This window comes from Nannospalax galili, unplaced genomic scaffold (assembly GCF_000622305.1).
Source record: "Nannospalax galili isolate Female #2095 unplaced genomic scaffold, S.galili_v1.0 scaffold1234, whole genome shotgun sequence".
Classification (NCBI taxonomy): Eukaryota; Metazoa; Chordata; class Mammalia; order Rodentia; family Spalacidae; genus Nannospalax; species Nannospalax galili.
Window position 1 is genome coordinate 1,285,505 of NW_008334665.1, and position 9,975 is coordinate 1,295,479.

At 41.2% G+C, this 9,975-nt stretch overlaps 1 protein-coding gene across 1 annotated transcript in view; it reads left to right on the forward strand.

The window, feature by feature from the left end:
* The window catches only part of LOC103731132 (CUB and sushi domain-containing protein 1-like), a gene marked incomplete at its 3' end in the record, with an annotated part of 1,440,296 nt that overhangs the window by 129,742 nt on the left and 1,300,579 nt on the right, over positions 1–9,975 (forward strand). The window lies entirely within an intron of this gene.

A 9,975-nucleotide genomic window follows, 5' to 3' on the forward strand; every position in this document is an offset into this window, starting at 1 on the left:
TTCTTTCTATCTATCTATCCATCCATTAATCCATCCATCCATCCATCATCCATCCATCTATCTATCTATCTATCTATCTATCTATCATCTATCATCTATTTAACCATCCATCATCTTTCCATCTATACTCATCTACGTCCGTCTACCAATTCTCTATCTAATCTACTAATTTGTATTATTCATCTGTCCATCTGTTTATTATGTCATTAATCAATCGCATCTCCCTCACTTTCCCTCTTTTCATTGTTTCTGGAAAGCTTTGAAGGGGAGAGAGAGAGAGAGAGAGAGAGAGAGAGAGAGAGAGAGAGAGAGAGAGAGAACCACTGTACCTGCACTTGTGTGGCCTTTGAAAATCGCACACTGTGGCCTTCTTAACTTGTTTTATTCTTTCGGTTTTCTGTGGGGTAAAGTGACTGTAGACACTGAAATCCGGTGGTCCGACGTCCCTGAGGAGCTGCAAGTGGTAGTTTTCCATTCTCTTCTCAGGAGTCAGAGATTTCACACAGAGGAGGCACTTGGCGAAGGTGAGTCTCTGCCAAGTTCTGTGTGGGCTGTTGGGATCCCAGCTGCCTCTTGATGGCAGAGCCTAAGCAGCAGTAAACGCAGGGAGGGGAGAGCCCAGGAAAACATGGGTGCTCAGTGAGCAAGAACCAAGTGGAGACTGCTGGGCACGCCCTTTCTTCAGTGCCACAGGGAGAGTTTGAAAGGAGGGAAAGTGAGTTCACATAAAAAGTAAGGTGAACCACTAAATCTCAGTTTTGCCTGGTGTTTGTCATACGCAGCGGATCATCAGCACACTCATTAACATTTGACTTTAGCATTCTAATCTTAGTGAAGACTTACTCTGTATCTGTGAGGAGATCACCTTCTGGCTGCTCCATGGGAGCTTCTGAATTTTGCCATGGCCAAGATTTGGGAATCACAGAGTCAAACCATCTAGCAGAATCCTAGGAGAGACATTTCTTTATAGATGCCTAGGCTTCATCTCATTGAGGCCATGTTTACACACACCCCGTTTTGTGGCCAAGTTGGACGTTTTCTGCAGATGTCCCACAGGTTTGTCAGGATTCAGAGCACCTGTTGAACTTTAGAAATACTTTCTACATAAATAATATGACCAAGTGACCTATAAAGCTGCACAGGGCAGGCACGGGTTGGTGGTGCACAGCTGAAAGCCCAGCGCTTGCAAGGCAGCAGCAAGTTCAGTAGTTTAAGGCCAGCTTCAACAGCATATTGCGATAGGGGCTTGTGCTAGACGAGATGCTATCACAATAATAAATAATGAACAACGAATAAAAAGTACTCCTGCCTACACATTAGAATACTTATTTAGACTTCATGAAATGAATAATTGGATTATTTCAGTATTCGCAACAGTTATGTGTGCAGATGTGGACCATGAAGTTCCTATTTAGGACTCAATTCTATAGAGATAGACATATGTGTTGTTTCCTACAGGATGCTTCTCTTGGATTCTCTCCACCTTACCTGTCTCTCAGCCCTAATTGCTGTCTCCTCTTAGCTCTAGCAGGAACATCTGTCACCAGCATCCTTGACTGCTCCAGCTCCCTGAAGGTTAGGGCAGCATCTGACACACAGGCAGATCCATAGTCTCTCGAGCACTCACACGGTGGATGATGATCTGTTGTCATCTACAGTGTGTGATTTCTGTCTCTGTCTTCTCCACAGCTCGGGGGCTGGGTGAGGCTTGCAGAAACTTGGAGGCAAGTCAGTCCATCCAGGAGACGGTGGCCATGGGTTACTCGTTTCTCTCTACCAAGAGCAGTCCACTGACCACTAGGGCTCTGCATACAAGTCTCACTAGACAGGCAGAAGTGTGGCCAGGCTACTGAGGCCATCCCCCCTGGCTGCCCCCTCCCATGCTCGATTTCTCTTCCCTCCCACTGGGATTCACTGGCTCTGATATCCTAATAGACCTTCAGCATTGATCAGTCACCTCCTACTCTGTTGGAGATGTCTGCTGAGGGTAAACCCACAGGTAGACATGTATGGGTATCCCTGCCTGCCTGTGCTAACACAGGAAATCTGGGAAGGTGGCCCTGACCCAACACTTATGTAAATGTCACATTTGGACTGTGTCCTACTATCCATCCTTTAAAGAGTTCTACTTTGAAGGGTTCTTGAGCTAAGTGTTAAGTGAGCTAACCCAGTGCCTAAGAATAGAATAGATCATTATTAATCATTTTCATTTAAAGAGGGGATATTTGATAAACACAGATGATGATGGTGAAAACTATAAATACGTATTTTCGTTTGTCTGTTCTGGTCTATGTTTTATTTCTTCAAGAACTGTAAAGACAATGTAAAAGTGAAAATTAGAAAAAAGGCTGTCCTACTTTCCTAAAATAACCCAGTAATCAGCAAAAGGAAAAGGCATGAGACAGAAAACAATGATAAAGAGAAAGTCAGGTTGTATAGCTGAAAGCTGATGGTGTCCAGCTTTTAACCCCACCACAGCTGCTTCCACAGAACGTGACGGTGGTCCTGGGTTCTCATCCCTAAGAAAGCATTCATTAGTTTGGGGACTAAGTAAATTATTTCACACGGTGTCCAGCTTTTAACCTCACCACAGCTGCTTCCACAGAACGTGACGGTGGTCCTGGGTTCCCATCCCTAAGAAAGCATTCATTAGTTTGGGGACTAAGTAAATTATTTCACACTAGTTCATCATTCCTCAATGTCAGTTAATGGAAGTGACAGGTCTTCAATAATACCACGAACACTGACGGTGACAGCATTAACATTAGAACAAGAGGAAAAACGAAGATTATGAAGTAGGACCCAGCATTCTTCTTGTTATTTTATTTATGGTGTGTGTGTGTGTGTGTGTGTGTGTGTGTGTGTGTGCGTGCGCGCGAGCGTGCGTGTGCGCACCAGAACATGTGTATGTAGATGAGAGGACAGAGTTTTCCTTCTACCCTGGGTTCAGGGGATGAAAGTTGTCATTAGGCTTCTAAGCCAAATGCTTTTACCCTCTGAGCTGCCTGACTGGCTCAGACCCAGCTCTTTGCTAATCAATATTTGGGTATAAATTTATTTAATTTTCTTACCGTTCACGGTTCCCCATTTTGCAGCTGAGGAAATCCCAGAAGCTTGTAGGTGGTCCCTGCTGTCTTCTGTGTCACCCCCTTCCTTGGTCTGGAAGACAAGATGGGAAAAGAACACTGAGCACATGAAGGGTTGCTTCCTCATTTCATGGTAGTGGAAATTGAATTTAAGAATATAAAACATACCCCAGAAATATCCCAGGTGATGGTGTTGCCATGAATGTAGGTAGCAAGTTATTAGTGAGAGTTTCATCTGGTGTTTGCAACAATGTATTTTTATATAAACCTTTATTTATTTACTTATTTTTGTTTTATGTGTATGAGTGTTTTGCCTGTATGTGTGTAAGTGCACCCATGTCCTGCAGTGCCCATGTAGGATGTAGGACAGAAGACAGCATCAGGTCCCCTGGACTGGAGTTACAGAGAATTGTTACCCAACATGTGAATGATGGGATTCAAGCCCATGTCTTCTGCAAGAACAGTCAGTGCTTTTAACCACTGAGTCATCTCTCTAGTCCCCACAACAATGTGTTTAATATTTAAAGTGTAAAGGCATAAAATACTGTGACTAGCCTGTCCATTAAATGTTCCCATACACCTCAGAAGGAAAGCGTTAGTACTGTGATCAAACAGCTGAAAGACAGCTCTGTTTTTAGGACACTTTTCTTCAGTGTGGTCAAGAGTATGATTCCTGGGATGTCCACATACATACCAGTCAGGGCTGTCTAGGTTATGATGTGTCTCAGCACTGTCACTCTATCTGAAGGATTGAAGATTGGTAATTCACACACACACACACACACACACACACACACACACACACACACACACACACCAGGACTGTCTATGTTGGGTTGGCCTGTGGGCATGTCCCTGAGGGATAGTTTAGGTTAACTGATATGAGACGTTCTCGCAGACTGTGGGCAGTGTCTTTCCCTAGGTGGGGGTCCTGACCTGCATAAGAGCAGACAGGTCAAGCTGAGAACAAATAAACAAACATGGATCCAGGATCCTCTCTCTGCTCGCTTTGGATGTGATGTGGCTAGCTGTCACTAGTTCCTGCCTTGGATGTGATGTGGCTAGCTGTCACTAGTTCCTGCCTCGACTTACCTGCAGTGATGGACTGGAACCTGGATTTATAAGCCAATTAAACGATTAAACCCTTTCTCCTCTAAGTTTCTTTTCATCAGAGTGCTTTATCGTAGCATCAGAAATGACACAGGACAGGCAGCAGTCAGGTCTGTCTAGCACAGCCTGTCTCTCAGCACCATGGTATTCACTGACTTGAAGGTCAACATCGTAAAATTAAGTCCCAGATGACATGAACTCTAGCATCTATGGTAAAAGCATGAGTATGACTGTCTTGGGACTATAATTCATAAATTTCTCAAATAAAAGTAATGAAATTCTAAATCAAAGTTTGCCTTGTATAGAAACCACTGGACTCAGATAACTATCTATAAATAACTGTACATTACTGGAATCTCCTCATCTACATAGGATGTATTTAGGTTCTTTATTTTAGTAAAGCCTTTAAAATAATTGTCAACTAAGTACAGAAGAAAGAAGTTAATCAAATGCTCTTCCATGGCAAGATGCAACCATTTAGGCCATTCGTTTTCCGGGAGCAAATTGATGAGAAGGGAGTGTTCACCAATGTGCATGATGTTTAACATACCGTAGTTTCCCAGGTTTCCCAGTGTGGAAAATCATAAAGAGGTACAGCCCTGAATTTCAGATGTCTGTGTTGACAGAGAAGGTGGATGACATGTGTCCACTTGGAGTCCCAAGTGCTATTTTTAAAGGAACATTCAAAGCTAAATATAATTTCAGGATGGATCGTTTTGATCAAAACCCCAGAAGTTTACCAGGTGAAGATTTTAGGAATTGAAGATGAGCACCGTGCCTAGCCCTCCCTTGAAGGTTTCCTAACACTGAATCATGGTTCAGGGAAGGAAGGGGTGTGGAAGATGCGGGTGTTCTGTTCACAGGGTAAGGTCACAAGTTCTAGGAACAGATAAAATGGAGAATCTATATTGTTCCAGTACAGGTGATGATTTTCATACATCATCTTGCACTTACAAAGATTAGAAATGAATTTCAAAGTTGTTTTTGAAAACTTTTTCATGGGACTGGAAAGATGGCTCAGGGGGCAAAGACACTTGCTGCCAAGCCAGACAACTGAGTCGGATTCTCAGGTCTCACTTGGGGGAAAGGAAAATGACTCCTTGGAATTGTCCTCTGAACTTTGTTTAGGGTTCTGGTTTGGCTACTTAAAAGCTGTTTACAATGGGGGAATTACCAGGATTCCTCCAAGACTTTATTCACTTAGTGGTTAGAGAAATGGTAATACCCTCTTGTGGGAAATAAAATTGTCAAACCTAAAGAAGATGATAAAATGCCTGTTTTATAAAAGAATAAAACACAAGACAGACATATTCCTTTATGAATATTACCTGAAAGAAACAGCTAGAAAAAAATATTTGCAGGAGAATGTGCTTGAAGCAACAGTGGTTGGTACTTTTTTGGTCTGATCACTTTTTGAATAAATCACTGGAGAAGTTAACAGATTTGTGTGTATCAGGGGAGTAATTGATATGTTCCATTTACAGTAGGATGAGGAATCAGAGAAATGAAGGGCTGTCACATGAATGTTGGGCGTCTTTGGCAAATGGAGTTTTGCTGCAAAGCTTTCCACTCAAGTAAAATGGTAGTCATGGATCTGTTAGCACTGATGTCATAAACTTTGCTGTTCAGTGGGACATAAGTGTAGTCACTGTGAATTAGCAGTGCAGTTGGATTAATGTTATAGATGGCTCACATGAGTAAAGACCCATTAAGGTGTCAAAAACTGAGTGACTCAATATGACATAATACCAGCTTTTAAAATTTAGCTCTTGCTGTTAGGTTACATTTCAAAGATTTCAATGTACATACATACTGACAGAAATATAGTTTTTTAAAGTTTTTTTTCAAATTATCAGCACAGAAAGATTAAAGTTTTCATGATGATTTCTCTTCCTGTATCATTACTGAGTTGAGTTAAAATTAAGTGGAAATAGGGTTCCCTAGAGTGCATACAAATGAGGGGCCACTGTGGAAGCAGCACCTTCAAAGAGCAGGCATTGAACTGCTGTGTGGTGGGGTAGGGCTGTTCACGACCATATTGAGGAAGCATAGACACTCTCCATAGGAGAGCCACCTTGGGTTCAGGAGGCAGCTTCATGGACTGCGTTGTGCTCACACCCCTGAGAGGACTTGACTCACAAGCCCTGTGCGGCAATGGCACTTGGTGCTCTAATGTAGATGAGGCGACCCTTTCCTCCCCAAAAGATCCATGAACATGGACTATCACTGTCTCTTTTGTAAACATCCAAGTAACAAGACAATTGTATCAAATATGTAAACATATGTGTATGTGCACATCTATAGGAGATACAAGCCAATATTTCAAGGATGGCAGGATGATTCTGTTACTCCCTGTATGAGTTGAAAACATCATCAATAACACAAACTTTATTTCAGCTGATGTGTATGAATCATCAGATCTTCGTGATCCACAGGGGACGATGGCCCTCAGCTTTTCTGAGTTGATTGTCATTTCGCTGGTTAGAGAAGGCAAGAGCATAAGAAAGAATGAATTCCTTCCATGTCCAGCTTGGTGGGTCAAGGAGTGTATTGGGGTCACTTACTGGAATATAGTGATTGGCACAGCTGCATCACTGAAAAGCCCGTCCCTGTGTCCCTGATGACTCTGCAGTCCCAGAGCTCCTTCAACAACGTTCAGGCGGCACCACATCTGCCTTTTATAGCAATTGTTTGCAACTTTTATAGCCTCAAGGGGGAGACTGGTGAGTCCTGTAGGCTTTGTGCCCTTGCTGAGTCTCTAAATCGCCTTACCTTTCTGTTCCCTCAATGAGGGAATGATTTGGTCCACAGAGAACTGACATACAGGAAATGGAACTATTCTTTGAAACTTTCCTCTTAACCAAAGGATTGCTTTCTTTGGTCATGCAGACACTTTTATTGATCTCAGTATGAGAATTCTCCATATCTGCACGTGGGTGTTCACTGAATCACATTTTAAATCAACAAAGCTCATAGCTAAAATGAAAGCATGACTGTAGGTCATTAACTCTGAAAAATAAAATTAGACAAAAATTCCAAAATTAGGATGGAAACTTCGCTCATATAAAACGCCACATTACAGTGGAAATACAAATTAAATCATGTTTAGACTTTCTTGACACTGATGTCTGATGATGAGAGTAGAAAATTAGAAACAAATTTGTAGATAGCACAGTAGTAAATGAACATGTTTGGAAAAGTGGAAATATAAATACTTTTCAAGTCATTGCATTCATATATACATGTTAAGCATATATCTAAATATAGTTCTTTAACTTGGATATGTGTGGATATGCATGTCTGTGTGTAAATGTTTGTTTATACGTGTATATGGTATGTGTGTAGGTGTTTGTGTGTATATGTGAATGTGTCTTTGTGTATATGTCTATGTATATTTGTATGTGCTTGTGTATGTGTATGTTTGTGTATGTGTTTGCAAGTGTGCTATATGTATATATGTGTGTGTTTGTGTGTGTGTTTGCAATTGTGTTATATGTGTATATGTGTGTGTTTGTGTGTGTGTTTGCAAGTGTGTTATATGTGTATATGTGTGTGTTTGTGTATGTGTTTCTCAAAGTGGTTCACTTGTTATTTTTAAACTTTAGTACCAATTTGTAATTCAGTTTAGTGTGCACATTAGCATAATGAGATATATCCACAGAAATTATCAATTTAATAAAAAACCCAGTTAAAATCTTAAATTATAATTATATAGACTAAACTCTATAAATATACCACCACTTTGTATCTAATGTGGCAGTAAGACAGACTAATGGTCCAAGATATAAAATTGCTATTAATAGAAAGCAAGATAAGCTTTCCAAATATGCATTGGATCAAATGTAAGTCACCTTTGAATAATGTGTTGCCGTCTGTTTTAGGGTTGTTCTTCTGAAGGAAAGTGATGTCTCACTTTCTGCACTTATTTTAATTTATAATATAAGGGTCTGGAGAAATGGCTTAGTGGTTAAGAGCACTGGCTACTCTCTCAGAGGACCCAAGTTCAATTCCCAGCACCCACATGGCAGCTAGCAACTGTCTGCAACTGCAGTTCCAAAGGGAATCCAACACCCCCTTCTGACCTCCTTGGGCACTGCATGACAAAAGTGCACTTATATACATGCAGGCAATATACTTATACATAAAGATAAAAATAATAAAGTAAAATATTTTAGTTTGTAACATTTTATTAATTCAGTTTAAATTAAGCCAGAGTACACGGCCATAATTTTTCTTGAAGAATTTTCAATTTTGGTTCACTTTACTGTTAAGAATGAAAATGCGTAATAAAATCAGCACATTTTTCAAAATACAAATTGACTCGATCTACCAATTAAACATTCATTTGTAATGGAATGGTGTTAAAGCTTTTATTATTGATCAATCTGATTTTAGAAACTCACATATCTACCCAAACTAGAGCCCTCCAGAGCCTCCCGGGATGGGAGCAGAGGTGGTCCGTATAAGAATATGAAACTTCTGCACATGACTGTCACTGAAGTAAAGGAAGAGTGAGCAGATGAGTTTGCTTTTCCCTAAAATATCCAGTGCAGCATTGAATGGTACGAGAATAAAATGTAGAATTTAGCGAGTCCTAGTCTAGACTCTGGATGCAGCAGACCGTTGATTCTCATGCCAGTAGACCAGTTCTATTCAGCTCTGTGTTGCCGCCTGGTCATCTGATCAATACTGAGCACTGACTGCCATGACACTGGCATGTCAACACAGGAATCACTGCCACTTGTAACCTGCATGCCATGTTCTGTTCTATGTTTTACTTTTGTTAATTTGGGGGGGATTTATTTTTATTTTATGTGTAAGAGTGTTTTGCTTGCATGTATGTAAATGCACCTGTGTCACGCAATGCCCGTGGAGGCCAGGAGAGGGCGGAGAATCCCCTTGAATTGTAGTTATAAATGGTTGTTAGCTGCATGTGGATGCAGGGTATCGAACCCAGGTCCTCTGCAAGAGCAGCCAGTGTTCTAACCACTGAACAACCTCTCCAGCCCCTGTGTTTTGCTTTTAATAAACTTTGTTTTCCTCAGATACCCTTCTAAACATACCCCAGGGTCACTTTTCTTCCCATGTTTGCAGATGAACAAATACTGAGACAGAGAGAAAAGGCAGCCTTTGATTATGTACCCAGTTGTTGAGCTATATCAACCCAACAGCTGACTTCCTTTCTATGGCCTTGCCAACTAAGACCAGTGATGACCACCAGAACAAACTAGTAGATGAGTGCTTCTTGCTTCCCTGGATCTGTGGGAGGCCTTTGTAGCTCCTTCCCTAGCTTCTGACTTGGCATTGGCTCTGTCCCTGTTCTGAGTTTCCTTCCAATGTCTGAAGCATCATCACCTCTGCCCTCAGCTGCCCTCATTGCTGCTCAGGCTCCCAACCTCCCAGAGCCCTACACTCTGGTTTCAGCTTCCTGTAGTCTGCTCCGCTATTCCCTGATGCATGTCAGCTTTGCCCTTTGCACTGGTCACCTTTGTGTTTATATTCTCCACTCAGCTGTCCTCAAACAGCCTTTCCTACAGTCTTGTAAGTGGTAATCATGGTTGCTAATTAAAGAAACCTAGAGGCTTGGTACTTTTTTTTTAACTAAAAGTGTATCTCCAATCTTTTATCTTTATTACTGATCCTAACATCAGAATGTATCCATATACAATGTGTGTGTGTGTTTATGGAGATGATGATAGATAGATGACAGATAGATAGCTAGTAGATAGATGATAGATAGATAGATGATAGATAGATAGATAGATAGATAGATAGATAG